Source organism: Chinchilla lanigera, unplaced genomic scaffold, assembly GCF_000276665.1.
Source record: "Chinchilla lanigera isolate Chin_1 unplaced genomic scaffold, ChiLan1.0 scaffold00137, whole genome shotgun sequence".
In the NCBI taxonomy this organism is placed as follows: Eukaryota; Metazoa; Chordata; class Mammalia; order Rodentia; family Chinchillidae; genus Chinchilla; species Chinchilla lanigera.
The window spans coordinates 39,842-58,849 of record NW_004955538.1 but is presented as its reverse complement, the minus strand read 5'-3'; the positions used below and the strand labels follow the sequence as shown (position 1 = coordinate 58,849).

At 50.3% G+C, this 19,008-nt stretch overlaps 1 long non-coding RNA gene across 1 annotated transcript; it reads right to left on the bottom strand.

The window, feature by feature from the left end:
• Positions 1 to 3,102: 3,102 nt before the first annotated feature.
• LOC102018978 lies at positions 3,103 to 8,040 on the bottom strand. Its single transcript, XR_264782.1, has 3 exons — positions 7,970 to 8,040; positions 7,715 to 7,858; positions 3,103 to 3,237 (listed from the first exon to the last, which is right to left on the bottom strand). It is a non-coding gene; the product is annotated as an uncharacterized LOC102018978 (long non-coding RNA).
• Positions 8,041 to 19,008: the final 10,968 nt, after the last annotated feature.

Sequence of the window (19,008 nt, the reverse complement as noted above, 5' to 3'; positions counted from 1 at the left end):
TGCAGGAGCCCTCGAGAGGAGCTGTCCTGGGGCGGGGATGTCCCAGCGCGGTTCCCTCCGCAAGAACATGCCCTCCCTTCACCTCCCCACAGAGCCATCCGAGGCTGGGAATCGGGCTCCCTCCTGCTGACCCCCAACAGAAGCTGGGGAGCAAGCCAGGCATTGTGGTGCCCACTCATAATCTAGCACTAGGGAAGCTGAGGCAGGAGGATCACTGTGAGTTCAAGGCCAGCCTGAACTACATATCGAGACCTTGTCTCAAAATATGAAAGAAGAAATAACCTCTTCCTTGGACCCCCTTGGCCCTCTCACCCCAGCTCTGAGCCCTAGGGGCTGTCTGGGGGGCACCCCAGCTCCCTCCACCCTGCCCCTAACTGGGGAGCTTCCTGCTGCTTCCGCTGGATGGCAGGACAGGAAGGGTGGCACACCGGCCCAGCCCGTGGCTGGAACCGGGTCGGCAGGGGCCCCACACCCTCTCCCAGGACCTGCCGGCCCCGGAAGTAGCCTTGGTGTACGGAGGGCACCTTTGGGAGCAGGGCCTGCCGGCAGGTCAGCGCTCCTGGCGCCATCGCCCCTTGGAGTTTTCAGTAAGGCAGCTAGGGCTGCAGGGCTCATTCCAGCCTGCCCTGGCCGGACCTGTGAGCCCAGGCTGGGCACGGAACTGCCAGGGGCCTAGCGGCAGGGCCTTCACCCCAGGCACCCCCCGCCTTTATGGGACGAGAAATTGAGTCCAGAGAGGGCTGGGGAGGTGCACAGGCGGGCGGGGCAGTGCCCTCACAACACGCGGCTCCAGCGCAGCAGCGAGTGGTGGACGGGCGGGGAAAGGGCTCTAGGCACAGGAAAGCCCCAGACAGGCCCCGCACAGCCCGGGCCAGGGCCGCCACGCCGGAGCTCACCGAGCCCGTGCGTCCCCGCTCGGCCTGCGCGGCTCTTCGTGGTGGGTGCCGGGTGCACCGCAGGACCTGCAGCCGCGTCCTTGGCCTGCCCCTTCGCACGCTGGGAGCTCCTCAACTGCCCCGAGGTGGACGGCACCTAAACAGCCAGGACGGGCCGCATTTTTACATATCTGCTAAATGATGTCAGTGAGGAATGCTTAGGGTCGTCAAGTGAAAAAGAAAACCCAAAGTGTAAAACTGCATAAGCTCTCACGTAGCAAATCCCTACGATGTCATATTAGGCTAAAAACGGAATATAAATGTGTGCATAAAAGTAGGTTTCGAGGTCCCCTTCAACCCAGCTATCCCCCTGCTGGGTATTTTCTCAGAAGATCTGAAAACATCATATCCCAGCGATATACGTGCACCCGTGTTTATAGCAGCGCAATTTGTAATTGCTAAGACGTGGAAGCAACCCAAATGTCCATCCACTGAGTACTGGATAAAAGAAATTGTGGTACTTTTAAATAATGGAATGTCAGGTGTGGTACTTTTATATAATGGAATATCATTCAATCCATGAGGATTGGATAAAAAAATTGTGGTACTTTTATATAATGGAATATTACTCAGCTATAAAGAAAGATAAACTTGAGGCTTTTATAGGTAAATGGTCACAACTAGAGACCATACTAAGTGAAATAAATCAGACCTGCATGTATAAGCATCGTAGTGTCTCACTAGTGTAAGACCTGAAAGAGTGAATAAAAACTCATAGGAGGTATGATAGACACTGTGAAACAAAAGGAAAATGCTCAAAAGTAAAGGGCAACTGGGGTGTGGGAAAAGAAAAGTGGAAGAAGAGGAAATTATGCAAGTATGTTTACACAGGACAGCTAACATAGTCGTACTACTGTCTTCTATTGCTCTACAGAAAGGAACAGTTAATGATTACTTGTTTGATCAATCTTGTATGTCTTTGTTTTCCTGAGAAACCACTTTGAAGACATCGATAAGTAATACAACAACCATGGTTAATTTCCTACCACTTTGTCTGTAGCTCTGTTTTGTTTGTATTGTTCTTATGCTATTTTGTAAATGGATGTCTGTCTGTTAATATGTTGTCCTTCTTTTATTTAAAAACAAACAAAAAAAGAAATAAAAGTGTGCACAGGCAGGCGTGGTGGCTCACTGTAATCCCAGCACTCAGAGGCTGAGGCAGGAGGATCTCTGCAAGTTCGAGGCCAGCCTGGGCTACATAAATGAGTTCAAGACCCGCCTGAACTATATAGTGAGACCCTGTCTCAAAAGGACAAAAAAAAAAAAAAAGTGTGCATAGACCCAGGCATCATGGCACACATCTTGCAATCCTGGCCCTTCGGAGGCTGAGGCAAGAGGATCACTGTGAGTTGAGGCCAGCCTGGATTACAGAGTGAGACTCTGTCTCAAAGAATTAAAAAATTAAAAATAAAATCATACATAATATTATAGCAAAAATACAAAACTACACTTGGGAGGCCGGGGGTATAACTCAGCAGTAGAGCACCTGCCCACCGCACAAGAAGCACTGGGTCCCGCCCTGGCGCAGGGGAAAGAAAGGAAACGTGCTAACTTGTCAGTAGTGCTTATCTTGGAGTAGCGGAATTATTAGTATTATAATTTGCCTTGTATTTGCCTGGATTTTCTAAAATTCATTATGTGGGGTTTTATCATTAGAAAGACGCTTAATAAGAAGAATATTAGTGAGCTCCGAAAAGTAAATTTTAAAAAGGTCTCCAGGCGTTGCCCATGTCCCCCAGGGGCACAGCTGCTCCTGGCCAGCACTCTGCACCCAGGCGACGCACAGCACACGGGGTCCCCGGGGCCGTGCCGCCTCCAGGAGGCCAAGGCTTCGACGGCAGCCAGGGTGTAGGAAAGCCCAGGTGGGGACGGGCGGGTGAGGGAGCCCTCAGGGACCCCGGCTGCGGTTCCCGGGTGGGGACAGACGCTGAAGCCTGCGGGAGGGAGGAGGAGGCGGCGTGCCATCTTTACCTCGGCCGGCTGTAAGTCCCTTCACCTGCAACCATCTGCCAGGGGGGTCTGCCCCACACGTGTCCTCCCTCTGGACACCACTGTCCTCAGGGTTCCTGGGCTGAGAGCCACCAGCAGCTCCCTCAGGCCAGAGAGGGGAGATGGGGCTCCAGAGAGGGCAGAAGGGGCTCCGGAGGCCGTGGGGGGGGTGTCACAGCCCTGTCACCTCTGGGGGTGCCGGCTGCCGGTGGGCAGCACGGCACAGACCTGGGGCCCGAGAGGTCCTTGCGGGCCCCAGAAGCAGGCGTGGGGGGTTCCGGGACAGTGCTGGGCTCCTCTCCGAGGAGGCGGCCTGCAAAAGAAGAGAGAGGGTCAGGGAGCCCAGGGCAGCGCTGGGTCCCGGCCCAGCCGAGCACGCTGCCCTCCTGCGGAGGCCGAGGAGCCAAAGGGCGCCCCCAGCCCCCCACGCCTGCCTGCCTAAGTGGGCCCAGTTGGCTCTGCAGCGGGGCCCTGAATCGGGCCAGCGCGGCCGGCCAGGGATGGGGCGCACAGTTTGGAAGGTGAACCTGACCCCAGGGCCTTTGTGGGGGAAACGGGCAGTCTGCAAGGAAGGGCCAGCTGGCTCAGGGCCTGCTCGGCGGTCTGTCCGGCCAGGGGGGCCTGGCACGGGCCCTGACCTACAGGGAGATCATCCAGACACCCTGGCACCCCGCTCAGGGCTGCCCTGCCCGCTCCCCACACACAGCAGCCGGCGTAACCCCTCTCCCGCACACGCCACCTCGGCACAGGGTCCCCGGGAGGCAGCTGCGCATCAGGGGTCCCACGCTCGAGGGACAGTTCGGGAAGGTGTGGGCAGGGCGGCAGAGGGCACAGCTGTGGGCAGGATGGTGACAGGTGTGCTGAGAGGACCTGGCGGCAGCGGACACCTTCCTTCTTCCCCAGGTCCACTGTGGGTAGCCCCGAGGGGACGAACGGCCCACCTCAGGAGCCTGCCCCGGGGTGCAAGGCAGGGCCCGGGCCCAGTGCCAGGGGTAGAATGCACCCCCAGGGGTCGGTCAATGTGGGAGGCCCAAGAACTGGGCCCCCAGAGACGCAGAGCAGAAGCAGGAGGGAGGCGAGGAGCCCAGGCTGGCTCCCCAGCGTGGGGCGGGGCTGCGGCCCTGCCATGCCAGTGCGTGAATGCAGGGCGCCCACACCGAGCACGACCTGGCTCCTTGATGCCCTGCGCAGTGAGGCGTCTCGAGGACGGCCTGGCTTTACGCCCAGAAGCTCTGTGGGGGGCAGGTGGAAGGGCGGGTAGAAGCACCTGGACAGTAGCACCACCATGCACCAGTGGGTGTCCACGTGGCCTCGGAGGCCGGCCGCCGGGCTCTGCTGTCCATCCTGGGTGGCTCTGGTCTGTGGCTTTGGACTTTGCTCCCTTTTCTCAGGCACATTGTAGTGTGTTCCTTTGGCCCATCGTGTGTGTGTGTGTGTGTGTGTGTGTGTGTGTGTGTGTGCGCTCACACCTGCCTGTGTGTTACAGCTTCTTGCTGTTGTCAGCTCTAGGTATTGTAATGTCCCTGTTCTTTGCAAAAACAAAACAACAACCGTGAGCCGGAAGGGGAGAGAGTGGAGGCTCCAGGCGCGGAGCGCCGCTGTGGCTCTGGGCCGGAGCAGGGATTTTCTTTCTCCTGTCGGTGTCTGTCTGACCGTCGGGAAATCCGGGCTCCAGCACTCAGGTCCAGGAAGGGTGGCGGCCACAGGCCGCGCGTCTGTCCCAGAGAGACGGCGGCCACCACCACACTGTGAGTTCTGTGCCCCCGCTCCGTGCTGGGTACCCATCTGCAGAGTACGCCGCTCAGCAAGACAGCGAGGGGGAAATGTCCACGGCAGAAGGGGCTGCAGCAGACACGGCTGGCCTCGCACGCTTGGCTCCCCTCCCTTCCTCCCTGCTCCCTTCCTCCCTCCTCCCTCCCTTCCTTTCCTCCTTTCTTCCTTTTTGTGAGGCTGAGGATGGAACCCCAGAGGCCCTCTTTCCGCTAAGCTGCACCCCAAACTCCTCTTATTCTTGGCTATGAAATAAGATCTTGCTAAATTGTCCAGGCTGACCTTGAACTTGCCATTCTCCTGCCTCAGCCTCCTAGGGAGCTGGGATCGCAGGTAAGTGCCACTGCTCCGCCCTACCCCCTTTCTTTTTCCTTCTGGAAATTGACCTCTTCACTGTGTCCCTGGAGTGCAAGCCCAGTGCCAGGGGTCCTGCTGACCAAAGAACGCACCCCCAGGGGTCGGTCAGTGTGAGAGGCCCAAGAGCTGGGCCCCCAGTCTGGTGTGGTTACCCCTGGGACCCAGGAATCCTGGGAACTTGAAGCTGGGAGGCCTCGTGACCCAGGGCTGGACCGGAAGTGGGAGGCTGTCTCCGAGGGTGAGTCCTGGCCTAGGGGCGGCTCCGCTCAGCCACTCTGCCTCAGGCAGGCTGTCAGCACACAGGACAGGGTGCCCACAGGGCAGACCAAGGGGCAGGGAGCCCCACCTCGCCTCTCACAGCCTGCGGCGCAGCTAGTTTACTCAGGAAAAGCTGGAGGAAGCTCCTGTGGGCAGTGGGGAGCAGGGGAGGGAGGAGGGAGCCGGAACAGGGAGCCTTCCACTTGTGATTTCTGTTAGTTCATGTCTGCGGCACACAGTGATTGCAAGCACCGTGGGGAGCTGGTGCCTGCGCGCAGCGCATTTTAATTCCGCCCACGTCCCCTCCCCCTTCGTCTCCCGGTCCCTTTCTCATTTGCAAAAGATCTATCTCTCTCTTTCCTATTACCTGTCTTTTATTTTGCTTTGATTTATTTACACTTTGGGTTTCTCATATAAGAAAAACCATGCAATGTTTAATCTTCTGGGTCTGATTTGTTTCACTTAGAGTGACGGTCTCGCGGTGCATCCATTCCCTACAAGTGACTGAAGTTTAGCCCGCGTTGTAGCCTCCCCAAGCAGTTCCCCAGCGGACAGCTGGGGCTCCGCCCATGGGGACCCCAGGGCGCAGCACGGAATGAGTCCCAGGTGTCCCGCTGGGGGCCGGGGCGCGCTGGGGCCATCAAGTCCTGCGTATCTGGCCCGCCCGCGTCCCAGCAGGCAGAAGTGGCCACCCCGTCTACCAAAGGAGGGAGGGCCCGGGTCCGGAGGGTGAGCGCGTGGCCCGGTCCCACCCCTCTGCTCTCGCAGTTCGTGGAGGCCAGGCTCCGGTCTCAGCCGGGGCTCCCACCCTGGCATCGAAGCTGCCCGCCAGCCCGCAGCCTCTGGCCTTCCTCCCTGCCCTGGTGACCACCCCCAGCTGCACCCCAGCCCCATGGGAACAGGACTGAGCCCGGTCAGAGGGACCGTTGGGCACGCCTGTTCTGTGCAGCCCCATCCTGGGTCCAGGCTCCAGAGGGTGGACAACCGCTCTGCCCGCGAGGGGCACCCGGGGCCGTGCGGGGCGTCTCCGGACACGGGCAGCACCCAGCGTGAGGACCTGGCTGTGCAGGGACAGCACCGCCTCACCATCAGGGGCAACAAAGGTCCCTGTGAGTCGAGGTTTTCAGCTTTCGACACCCTTTCCCACCGTCATACTTTTTTGTATCTTCAATCTATTTTCTTTCTTTTTTTAAAAATTAAGTTCCATCATATTTTTAAAAATCTCGCTTAAACTCCTGAAGCCTGTGTCCTCGTCTACACAAGCAGAGGAAGGGTGTCCCACAGCCCCAGTGTGAGGGGGCAGGAGCCAGGGCCTGAGAGTGCTTGATACTCCGGGATGTGTGTGCCGTGCGGGACACCCGCAGCCGGGATCTGCCGCAGGCCGCGGTGCGGGCTCCTCCAGAAGGCCGGCTCGACCCAGCGGAGGGAGAAAGAGGACTTAGGGACCTGCACGTACAGAGTCCAAGGATGCCAGGTTGTCAAAGCCGCTCTGCTCGGCACGCACTTCCGCTGCGCTCCAGGGCCTGGTGCCCTGTGGGTGCTTGCATTTATTTGCTCATAAATGAATGGATGCGGAGCTTGAGGAACACAGCGTGTACGGTGCTATTTTTAAAAAGAGCGCTCCTGTTTCTCTCTGTTCAGGTACATCTGACTGTGGGACTTGGAGAATTTATTTTCCCAGCATGAAAACGAAGCCTCTGCCTTTTGTGCGGCGGACTCCCACCTTTCAGAACATGGCATACGAAATCCAGGAAATGATCACCCAGGTGCTGGGCATTCCCTTGCAGGATTTCTAGGAAGTTACCCAGGTGTCTTTCAGGTCTGAGCCAAGCTTGGGTTTGTCGCTGTTGTTCTGTTTTGTTTCTGGAGATAGAGTCTCACTATGTCATTCATGCTGGCCTTGAACTCACTGTGTAGCCCAGGCTGGCCTCAGGCAAGGTGATCCTCCTGCCTCAGCCTCCCGAGTGCTGGGATTTTACACATTGCCACCATGCTCAGCTTCGGGTTTAGAGTTGCGCTCCATTTCAAACGTATAGAGGAAGTGTACGGCAGTGTGGTGGGGGCGGCAGCCTCTCCCGCCACCCATTTCCTACCTGCAGGTGGTTGTGGGCTAAAAGCGCTCAGCTGACCCCTGTGGGGGGTCCTCACCCACAGGAGCCCCAGCCCCACCCAAGCTGACAGCTGCTCGCAGGGGCATCCCTCATGCAACAGCAGTAGGCATGGGTGACAGACTCACGCCTCTCCTCAGCGCCTGACAGCTCCTAAGGGGCACCTTGTCCCAGCACCCCTCGGTGGCTGAGGCCTGTGTGACTGCGCTGCAGCTCAGCCTCTGTCCCTGCGGCCAGCTCTGCCCCATAGCAGCTCTCAGGGACCCTCCCCTTCCTTCTCCAACTGGAGAACCCAACCTGCAGCGCGCAGTCCGGGTGGTCAGGAGTCTCTGAAGTGGGATCTGGCGCAGCCACCAGACGGCCGGCAGTCGGGCCTCCGTCCCTGGCTCCGTGCGCGCGGGACCGGCAGGAGAGGACGCAGGAGGCCGGCGGATCGGGTATCTGCAGAGAAGGAGGAAATCCTCCTCAGGTGGGCTGTGCTGCTGCTTGCTGTTGCTGTGGGCGACCGCGGCTTTGGCGGCAGACGATCAAAGGCTGAGGGTGGTTAATCACCAATTAAAGGCTAATTAAGATCACCAGAGAGTCTCCTTAGCCTTCTATGCATTGAAGTCTCTCATCTCCCACAGCTGGAGGGCAGACAAAGCAGAGGATCGGGCCTACGACTTGATTATGATATCACAGAGCACAGAGACAGCTTGGATTCTCGGCCTAGGCAGCGCTGTGCGGGGTGGCCTGGGCTCCTCACTCACGTGTGGCCCTGCGGCCGCTGGCGGGGGGCGGCAGGGACAGCCGTGCCCCTTGCCCTTCTCTCTCTGCCCTCGCCACGGGGTGTGTCCGACAAAGACGCTCAGAGTAGCCACGTTTCCTGGGACGTCTCTGGGCCTCTAATCAAGAGTCCCAAGGGCATGACACAGGTGGAAGCCAACACAGCCTTTCTTGGTAAGCTATGTCCTGCTGATCCGTGGCCCCCGGGACAAGCTGCCCCGGCAGAGCCGTGGCTGGGCGCCCTGTCTCCACCGAGATGGGAGAGGAAGGGATTTCAGGCTGTCCGGCCCCAGGAGGGAAAGGGTGGGAGATCGGGTGGAGAAGGCGGCTGACAGGCTGGCTCCGGAGAGGCCGGGCACAAGGAGAGCACGCGTGGGGAAGGGCAGGGCGGGGCGGCCCCAGCAGTCTCACCCTGTGCTGTGCTGCCCTACAGCATACCACAGGCCGGGGATGCCGGACAGAGAGCCAGGACACTCCGGGCGGGAGCTGGCATCCAGCAGGGCCTTCTCGCAGAGGCGGGTGAGCACGGTGAGGCGGAGCTGGGAACCAGGCCATGCCCAGGCCTCTTAGCAGGAACCGGCTCCGCTTCCACTGAGGAGAGCAGGGCCCTCACGCCTCGTCCACACCCACCCCCCCTGTTTGTTGTTGTTCTGGGGATTGACCCTGGGACTGGGGCCCTGTACTACAACCCCAGCCTTTTTATCTATTTACTTTTTAGTTTTAAGACAGGGTCTTGTTAAGTCACCAAGTTGTCCAGGTTGGTGTCAAAATCGCGATCCTCCTGCCTCCGCCCAGCCCCAGTGATCACCGAGCTGCTTTCTGTCTCTGCATAGGAACCTGTTTCGGATTTTCTGAATCAGCTGAACCCTGTTGTGTCGTCTCTTGGGCCCAGGTTCCTCTGGCCCTTGGGGTGACAAGATTCGGCCACATGGTAGCATTCGTCAGTGCTTCTTTCCTTTCCTTGATGAATAGTGCTTGCTGGACGGACAGATGGTGTTTCGCTTACCGGCTGATGGACCTTTGGGCTGTTTCTACTTTTTTTTTTTTTTTTTGGTTTTTCTCCGGTACCGGGAACCGAACTCACGACCTTGCGCTTGCCAGGCCGGCGCTTTGCTGCTGAGCTAAATCCCCAGCCCCTGTTTCTACTTTTTGATTCTTAGAAATTAGAATGTTGTGAACATTTACATGCAAGTTTTGTGTGAACTTGTGTTCTCATTTTTCTTAGATTCTCAGGAGAGGAGGACTGCTGAGTCACTTAGCCAACTTATACTTAACTTTATATACATTTATCAGTCCTGGAGTTGGAACCCAGGACCTTGCACAGGCTAACATGCATTCTACCCCAGCTACATTCCTACCGTGTTTCATTTATTTTTGTCTGAAGACAAGGTCTTGCTAAATGGCCCAGGCTGGCTTCAAAGTCACAATCCTCCTGCCTCAGCCTCCTGAGTGCTAGAATTACCTGCGTGGACCCAGTTTCCACATTTAACTTTTTCAGAACATGGCACACCATTTTGCAAAGCAGCAGGACTATTTTATATTTCTACCAGGCGTGTGTGAGGAAACCCATTTCTCCAGCCCCTCACCAACATTTGTAATTGTCTCTCTTTAATTATAGCGGCTCTAGTGTGTGTGAAGTGGTGGTTCGTTGTGGTTTTAATTTGCATTTCCCTAATGACTAATGATGTTGAGCAGCTCTTCAAGTGCTTATTAGTCATTTGTTTATCTTCTGTGGTGAAATGTCTATTCAAATCTCTTGCCTGTTTTTTTTCTAATTGGATGTTTGTCGAGTTCTCTATGTATTCTGGATTCAACGCTTTTTTTTTTTTTTTTTTGGATATCTGGATCAAATATACAAATCGCAGATAATTTCTCCCACACTGTGGCTTGTCTTTGCATTTTCCTAATGGTGTCTTTTGGGGAACACATATTTTAATTCTGATGAAGTCCAATTCACCAAATTTTTTTCCTTGGTACAGTGTGCTTTTGATGTTGAATCTAAGACACCTTTTCCTAACCCAAGCACGGTTATAAAGACGTTTTGCTGTGCATACCCTAAAAGCTTGTACAGCTTTAGCCCTCTGTCAGGGCTACAGTCCAGTCTGAGTTTATTTCGTGGTGTGGTATAAAGTAAGATCAAGGTTCAGCCTTCTGCCTGTGGCTGTCCAGTTGTTCCTGCACCTTGTTTTTTTTTTTTGTACCAGGAATCTAACTCAAGGCCTTCTGCTTGCCAGGCAGGCGTCTGGGCCGCCACCCCGCACCCTGTTTAAAGACAGATCCTTTCCTCATTGAGCAGGCTGGGCACCTTTATCAAAAATCAACTAATCACAGACACAAGGGCTGATCACCAGATGCTCAGTCCCATTTCATTGATCTCTACCCATCCTATGTCCGTGTCAGGTTGTCTAGATTACCAAAGCTATGAAATTGTGGAGTTGGGAAATGAATGTTCTCCTATTTTGTTCTTTTTTCAAAATTGCTTCTGCTATTCCTTCCATTTCCATATAAATTTTAAGATCAACTTGTCAGTTTCCGTGAAAAGCTCACTGGGATTTGGATGAAGGTTGTGTTTGTTCTATAGATCAATTTGGGGAGAATTGCCATCTTCACAATATTGATTCTTCTAATCCATGAACATGAAATGTCTCCATTCATTTAGATATTCTTTAATTTCCCACAGCAGCTTTATAGTTCTCCATGTACATGTCTTACACTTCTTTCATTAAATTTATTCCTGTGGATTTTGTTCTTTTTGATGATATTGGTCAGAATTGCTTTCCTAACTTCCTTTCAGATTGTTCACTGCCAATATATAGAAAAGTTATTGCTTTTGTTTTTTGAGATAGGGTCTCACTATGCAGTTCAGGCTGGCCTTGAACTTTCGCATCTACTGTGTAGCCCAGGCTGGCCTTGAACTCACAGCGATCCTCCTGCCTCAGCCTCCTGAATGCTAGGATTATAGGCACGTGACACCATGCCTGGCTAGAAATGCTATTGATTTTATATATCCATTTCATATCTATATCCTTGCTGATTTTATTGATTGTAATAATATTTTTGTGGATTCTTAGGGTTTCCTACATATAGGATCAGGTAGATAAATATAGCAGGTAGAGAAATAATATTTTTGTGGATTCCTACTTATAGGATCAGGTAGAGAAAGACAGTACTTCTTCTTTTCCGATAGAGGTGTCTTCCTTTGTAACCTCTCATTGCACCATCTGAAGTTCCCATTCTGTGTTTTTGTGTGCAGTGCTGGGATAGAGGCCAAGCCCTGCGCATTCTAGGAAATCTCTCTGCCACTGTGTGCACCCCAGCCCCTGCAGTGTGGAATCAAGAGGGCAGGAGTGAAATTCCTTGCCTCACTCTTGACCGGAAGGGGAAAGCATTCAGTCTCCTCTCATCCAGTGTAACTGTAAGTAGCCTCTCTTCATCAACCTGGGGGAGTCTCCACCTATTCTGAATTTATTTATTTATTTATTTATTTGGGGGGGGGAATTTTTTTCCGGTACCAGGAATTGAACTCACGACCTTGCGCTTAGCCAGGCGTGTGCCGCTGAGCTCAATCCCCAGCCCCCATCTATTCTGAATTTATTGAGACTTAGGAATGCACACTAAATTTTGTCAAGTGCTGCTTCTGCATCTATAGAGATGACCAAGGAGTTTTATTGCTTCATTGTATTAATGCAGTTCATTCCATTCATTGATTTTTGGATATTAATCCAGCCTTGCATTTCTGGGACAAGTCTCACTCAACCATGGTATGTAATCCTTTTTGTACATCCTGAGTTCACTTCACCAATGTTTTATTGAAGAGTTTTTCACCTATTTTCCTGAAGGACATTGGTCTATATTTCTACTTTTTTCTGTGTTGTTTTCTTTGAGGTAATACTGAGCTCAAGGAATAAGTAGCGGGCTGGGGCTGTAGCCCAGCGGTCGAGAGCTCGCCTCGCATGCACGGGGCCCTGGGCTCACTCCGAGCGCAGTAGAAACAAATGAGTTGGCAGATGTTCCCGCCGCCTCTATTTTCTGCAGGAACCTGTGCGCTCCTGATATTATTTCTTCTTTAAACATTTCGTGGACATCATGGTGATAGGATCTGGACCCAGGTTTTTCATAATCATACTTCGTTTTCCCTTGGCATAAGTACATTCAGATTTCCCATTTCTTCCAGAATGAATTTTGCTGATTTGTGCTCTTCTAGGAATTTCTCCGTTTCCTGAGTGGCTCATGTTGCCGGGACAAAGGTTCGCAGTGCTTCCCTACGGTCTTCTTTGTATAGGGTTGGGAGTTTTGCTGCTCTCTTATTACTGATCTTGGTGCTCTCCACATTATCTGATTTCTCTTTTTTGTTGTTTTCCTTCTTCATGGTATGTGCTTGGAGTACGTGGTGATGACGTTCCTCCCGCGGAGTAGGTGGATGTAAATAATGCATCTTGATTCCTCTTATATTCCTTCCCTCTCCCCTTTTCTCCTCCTCCCTCTTTCTCTTAGTTTCCTTCCTTTTTGCAAAAGATTTACCTCCCTGTTTCCTATTATCTATTTATTATTATGCTAGCTGTTTGTTTGTTTGTTTGTTTGTTTGTTTGAGACAGGGTTTCTCTATGTAGCTCAGGCTGGCCTTGAACTCACTGTGTAGTCCAGGCTGGCCTCAAACTCACGGTGATCTTCCTGCCTCAGCCTCCCCAGTGCTGGGATTACAAGCATGTACCACTACACCCAATTTATTATGCCTTTTAATTTAACCATATTTTATTTTATTTATGTTTTTGGTACTGGGAATCAAACTCATGCCCTCATGCTTGCCAGGCAGGTGCTGTGCTACTGAGCTATATTCCTGGCCCTTTAACCATATTTTAGGGTTATCATAAGAAAGAAACCACATGATATTTAACCATGTCTGTCTGATTTATTTTCCTTAACATTATAGTTTCTGGGTGCATCTGTTTTCCTACAAATGACTCACGTTTACCTTTTTATGGCTGAGTAGTACTTCAGTGAGTTAATACCACATTTTCAGCAGGTGTGGTGGTGCCTGCCTACAATCCCAGCATTCAGGAGGCTGAGGCAGAAGAATTGCAGCACATTCAAGGCCAGCCTGGGATACGCAGTACATTCAAGGCCAGCCTGAATAATATAGTGAGAACTTGTTTCAAAAAAAAAAAAAAACCTGATAAAAAGAAATTAAATACCATATTTCCCTCATCCCTTTATCAGTTGGTAAATATGTAGCCCCTTCCAAGATTTAGTTGCTATGACTTGTGCTACTGTGAACATGGATGTACATGCATCACTATTATACATTGTCTTTACTATTTGAGGAAGATACCCAGAAGGGGAATAGCTGGGCCACATGGAATGTGTAGTGGAGAAAGTTTCCTTTTTCCCACAGCCTCATCAGCATTAGTTCCTTTTTGATTTCCTGATGGCGGACATGCTTTCTGGAATAAGAATCTCAGTGTTGTTTTAGTTTGTCCTTCTGTAATGGCTAGTGATGTGGAACATGTTTCATGTACGTATTGGCTATTTGTATTTCTTCTTCTAAGAAGTGTCTATTCATTTCAGGTTTTTTTCTTTTTCTATTTTATTGAGTGCTTTGCATATTCTAGATATTAGTCCTCTGTCCAAGGTAGAGCTGGGAAGTTCCTACTCCAGTTCTGTAGGCGGTCTCCTCCCTCTGTTGTTTGTCTCCCTTGCTGTGCAGAAGTCTTTTTATGTGACGTGATCCCACTTGCTGATTCCTGATGTCGTTTCTGGTGGAACTAGGGTTCTGATCAGAGAGTCCCTGCCTATGCCTATATCTTCAGCATTGTACCTACCTTATATTCCGGCAGACTGAGTGTTTCTGTTTGAACATTTCTCTCTCTGGGCCATTTTGGTTTTAGTGTAGTGCCTGGTAGAGATAGGGGTCTAGATTCAGTCTTCTGCATGTGGATAGCCAGTTTCCCCAGCACCATTTGTTAAAGAGGCTGAATTTCTTCCAGTGTAGGTGTTTGGCTCCCTTCTCAAATACCGGTAGCTGAATTGCCTGGGGTTATTTCTGAGTCCTCCATTCTGTCCCATTGATCTACCTGTTTTTGCTAATGATTATGTGATTTTGCAGGGGGGTACCTGAAAGCAAACTCAGAACCTCAAGCTTGTCAGGCAAGCGCTGTGCCACTGAGCTATGTCCCTGGCCCAAAAGTGATTTTTGTCCTTTCTTATGTTTATATCATGTATTATATTTATTGATTTGCATATATTGAACTATCCCTGCTTCTGGGGGTGAAGCCTACTTGGTCACGATGTATGATCTTTTTGGTGATTTGTTGCATTCTGTTTGCCAATATCTTGCTGAGGATTTTTGCAGCTGTGCTCATTAAAGAGATTTTCCTTGCTGGGCGTGGTGGTGCACGCCTGTAATTCCAGCACTCGGGAGGCTGAGGCAGGAGGATCGTTGGGAGTTTGAGACCAGCCTGAGCTACAAAGTGAGCTCAAGGCCGGCCTGAACTGCATAGCAAGACCCTGTCTCAAAAAGACAAAAAAAAAAAAAGAGAGAGAGAGAGATTCGCCTATAGTTCTCTTTTTTTGACTGGATCTTTCTGGTTTTGAAGTCAGGGTAATGCTAGCTTCCAGGAATAATTTGCATTCCAACTCAGTTTTATTAATGAGTCTAAGAAGTATTGGTTTTAGATCTTCCCTGAAGTTCTTATAGAATTCAGCAGTGGCTCCGTCAGGACTTGGGTACTTCTTGGTTGGTAGATTTTCTGTTTCTTACCATTTCAGTGTCATCACCCTTTACTGAATTATTGTGGGTTTTCTATCTTCTTGCTTAAATTTTTATTATTTATATGTATTTAGGAATCAACCCATTTCGTCTTAATCCTCCAAGTTTTTGGAGTGTAGGTTCTCAAAGTAGTGAGTAATTAGGAATTCCTGCTGTTTCCGTTGTGATTTCTGATTGCATTGACTTGGGTCCTTCCTTTCCCTTGTTTGGTAAGATTGACTAAGGCTTTGTCTGTGTTGTTTGTCCTTGACTCTTTGCATTGTGTTGTCAATCTGAGTTGCATTCATTTCTGTTCTGATCTTTATAGCATCCTTCCTTGTACTGGCTTTGGACTGGATTGTTCTTGCGTCTCGAGGACCTTGAGGTAGATGATTAGGTATTCATCCGGACTCGCCCTGTTTTCCTCCTGGCAGCCTTTACTGTTCTGGACTTCCCTCTTGGGACTGCTTCCATTGTGTCCCCTAAGTTCTAATATATCATATTGACATGACTGTTTGATGCTGGGAACTATCTAGTTTCTTTCTTGATTTCTTGTGTGACCCATTGATTATGCAGCAGAGTACTGTTTAATTTCCACGCATCAGTGTAATTTCGGCGGTTTCTTTTGCCATTGACTTCTAGCTTCCTTATGTCATAATCTCATAATAAGCAGGGTAGAACTTGGGTCCCTTTGCATTTACTGAAGCGTGTTCTACCGCCTAGTGTGTGGCTCATGTTGGGGAAAGTATTCTGTGCTGCTGAGAAAATGTGTCTTCTGACACAAAAAGCGCCAGAAGGAGCAGGCCGTGGCTGGCGCTGCTACAGCCCCATAACCCCGGCAGCCTTGCTGCTGCCGCAGCTGCAGGACGAACCCAGGGCGCCCCAGGAAGGAGAAGTAGGCACTGAAGTCGGAGACTGAACGCAAGGCTGAGGACAACCTGGGCCGCTCACAGAGGCGCCGCAGGAGGAGGGCCCGACATCCCTGGGGAAGGCGCGAGTGTCCTCACAGCCCCAGCTGGGTATGTTTGCTGGGCTGTGAATTTTATTTGGTTTGTACTCAATTCAATTCCAAGTTTGCTAAAGTGCGCGTGAGCCTTAGACTCCAACATTTGCTGTGCTATCATTGCCGGCTTGACGCTCCCCATGTAAAAAGGCGAGGGAGGGGGTGGCCTCACACTGTGGTACAGCGTTGGTGATGTTCTTCTATTGACAGCTGACCTAAATCCACTTAGAGTAAAATATTTTAATGTAAAAACATTCCTTTTGAAAAAAGGGGCTGAAGTATTGCTGACATTCTTATGTTTTTCTCAGTGCCGTTAGCTATTCCCGGGGAGGGCCCCCATCTTTTTTTTTTTTTTTAATCTCTTTTCTTTCCTTTTTCTCACTGAGTCTTCACACCCGTTCAAGTTATGCTCCAGCCTTGTGTGGTTTGTAAGCTTGTCCACAAAGGCCGCTGCTGAAGTGCACACGGGTATCAGTGAAGGGTTCGGTTCCACAGTCATTCCTGTGGCCTGTGGAACTGCTTGTGGGATAAACCGGGATCCAAGCTACAGGATGAGCTGGAGACGTGAAAGCAAGTTCCCCAGGTCGCTAGGTTTCTGTGGTGGGTAACTCCTTTGTTTGGAGCACTAGGATTTCATCCTATTCTGTTCTTCCGGGTTTCCCTTTTCTCCTTCCTTCTCCTCTCCCTCCTTCCCTTCTCCCTTCCTTCTCCGCCTTGTTTTAACCCATCCTGGGAAGGATTCTTCAGATATATAAAATATTTGTTTTCTGAAATGTCATGCCTCCATTCCTGTTCTTGTGTTACGCTTCCCATTGAGATGTACGTAACATTCATAGCCTTGTATTTGGAAGGGTGCAAGGGCTTGGGCCTGGACTTTGAAATGATATCTTGGTTTCATTGTTCTGGTTTGTTTAACTAAAGCTTTGGGAAGCTTGTGGCTTAAACCATAAATTTCTAACTTAAGAAAAAGAATGCGTCTTCTTGTTTTGTTGGGTGGGACACTGTACATTCCTGTTCCTATCTGTTGGAAGATTTCTTCCAACTGGTATTTCCTTAGCGATTTATTGGCCAATTAATCTGTCCGTTTGTGACATTGAGTATTGAGGTCCCCTACTGTAAAGTTTTGGTGTTTACCTGATCTTTTATATCCAATAATGTCTTAGGAAGTTGGGGACGCTGGTGTTTGCTGTAGATATGTTTAAAATTGTTCCATCTTCCTCTGCATTGTTCTCTCAACCAGGACACGGTGCCCTTTTTGCCCCTTCTGATGTGTTTGAGTTCTAATCACTTTGTTTGAAGATGCAATAGCTCCTCCTGGTTGTTTGGACTCCCATTGCACGGAATATTGCTTTCCACCCTTTGATATTTAGTGTGTAAATTTCTTTTTGGATTAAATGTGCTTTCTGTATATGGCATATTTCTGGTTTATGTTTCTTGAACCAGTGTGCCAATTTGTGATTCTTGATTGAGGCGCTGAGATCATTCAATTTGAGATTCACTGCTTACACGCACTGATTTATTTCTATATTTTCCCTGTTGCTGATTTCTTCTTTCCTCTTCTTACCTGTCTGGACCTATTCATCCTATTAGTCATTATGTGATTGTTGGCTTTATTGTCCCTTTCTAGGGTATCCGTAAGGATTTTTGTAGGGCTGGTTTTGTGCTCATGAATTCTGGGTTATTTCTCCATTGATTTTGAAAGATAGGTTTGTGGAATATCAGTCTGGGTTGGAAGGTGCCTTCTTTTACGATTTGAAACACCCCATACTCTTTTGGCCTTTAAGGTTTGTGTTGAGAATTCTGCTATAATTCTAATGGGTTCACCTTTATAAGTGATTTGTTGCTTTTCTCTAACAGCTTTTATGATTCTGTCCGTGGGTTTAGATTTCTGGAGTTTTCACTATTATGTGTTTGACTGTTATGTGTTATTTTGTGATTGTGACTATTTTGGATTATAATGCTTCGTGTATCCCTATGTTACATTCTTTCTCCATATCTGGAAAGTTTTCTGCTATTATCTGTGTAAACAGATGTTTTTTCCTTGTCTTTTTGAGACAGGGTCTCACCATGAAGTTCAGGTTGCCCTTGACCTCACTTTGTAGCCCAGGCTGGTCTCGAACTCACAGCAGTCCTCCTGCCTCAGCCTCCCGAGTGCTGGGGTCACAGGCATGCACCATCAGGCCCTGCTATAAACAGATTTTTTAGGCCCTTTGTGCTGTCTTCTTTCTTTTTTTTTTTTGGTCCTTTTTGAGACAGGGTCTCACTCTGCAGTTCAGGCTGGCCTTGAGCTCACTTTGTAGCCCAGGCTGGTCTCGAACTCGCAACAATCCTCCTGCCTCAGCCTTCTGAGTGCTGGGATTATAGGTGTGTGCCACCACGCCCGGCTGTGCGGTCTTCTGATTGTTCACTAATTCCAGTTCATCTCAGAGTGTTCTTCTTCATAGCATCCAGTAGCGGTTGGGTCCACTGTCCATGTCCTGTTGTTTGTGAGGGATCTGTGTTCCTGGCACTCTGCCTTCCTATTGGCTGCTTCTATTGCCCATCATTTCAGTAGAGACTTCAATCTCCTGAGCTTGGATTGGGTACATTTTCATGGACTCTAACTCTTTGGTAAGCTCATGTTTTGTACCATTTGGTTTAGCTCATCTAGCTTTTCAGTAGTGTCTTTTTTTTTTTTTTTTTTGAGGCAGGGTCTCACTATGCTGTTCAGGCTGGCCTTGAGCTCCCTTTGTAGCCCAGGCTGGTCTCAAAGTCTCAACAATCCTCCTGCCTCAGCCTCCCAAGGGCTGGGATTCCAGGCGTGTACCATCACACGCAGCTCAGTAGTGTCTTCTGTTAATTTGTTGATTGTTTTATTAAATGTGTTATCTGTGTAGTTATATCTTCTTTGAGATCACTGAGTACCTTTCTATCTATTTTTTTACCCTGTTGTCCTTTTGAATAATTGGGCTGTGTGGCTTTTAATTCTACCCACTGAGACCCTGTGAATCAACTTTGCAGGACTTGGGCATTTTGGGAGGCATGTTGCTGCCTTGTTGCCTAATGTTTCTGTTGTTGTTACATTATGTCTTGGGCTGA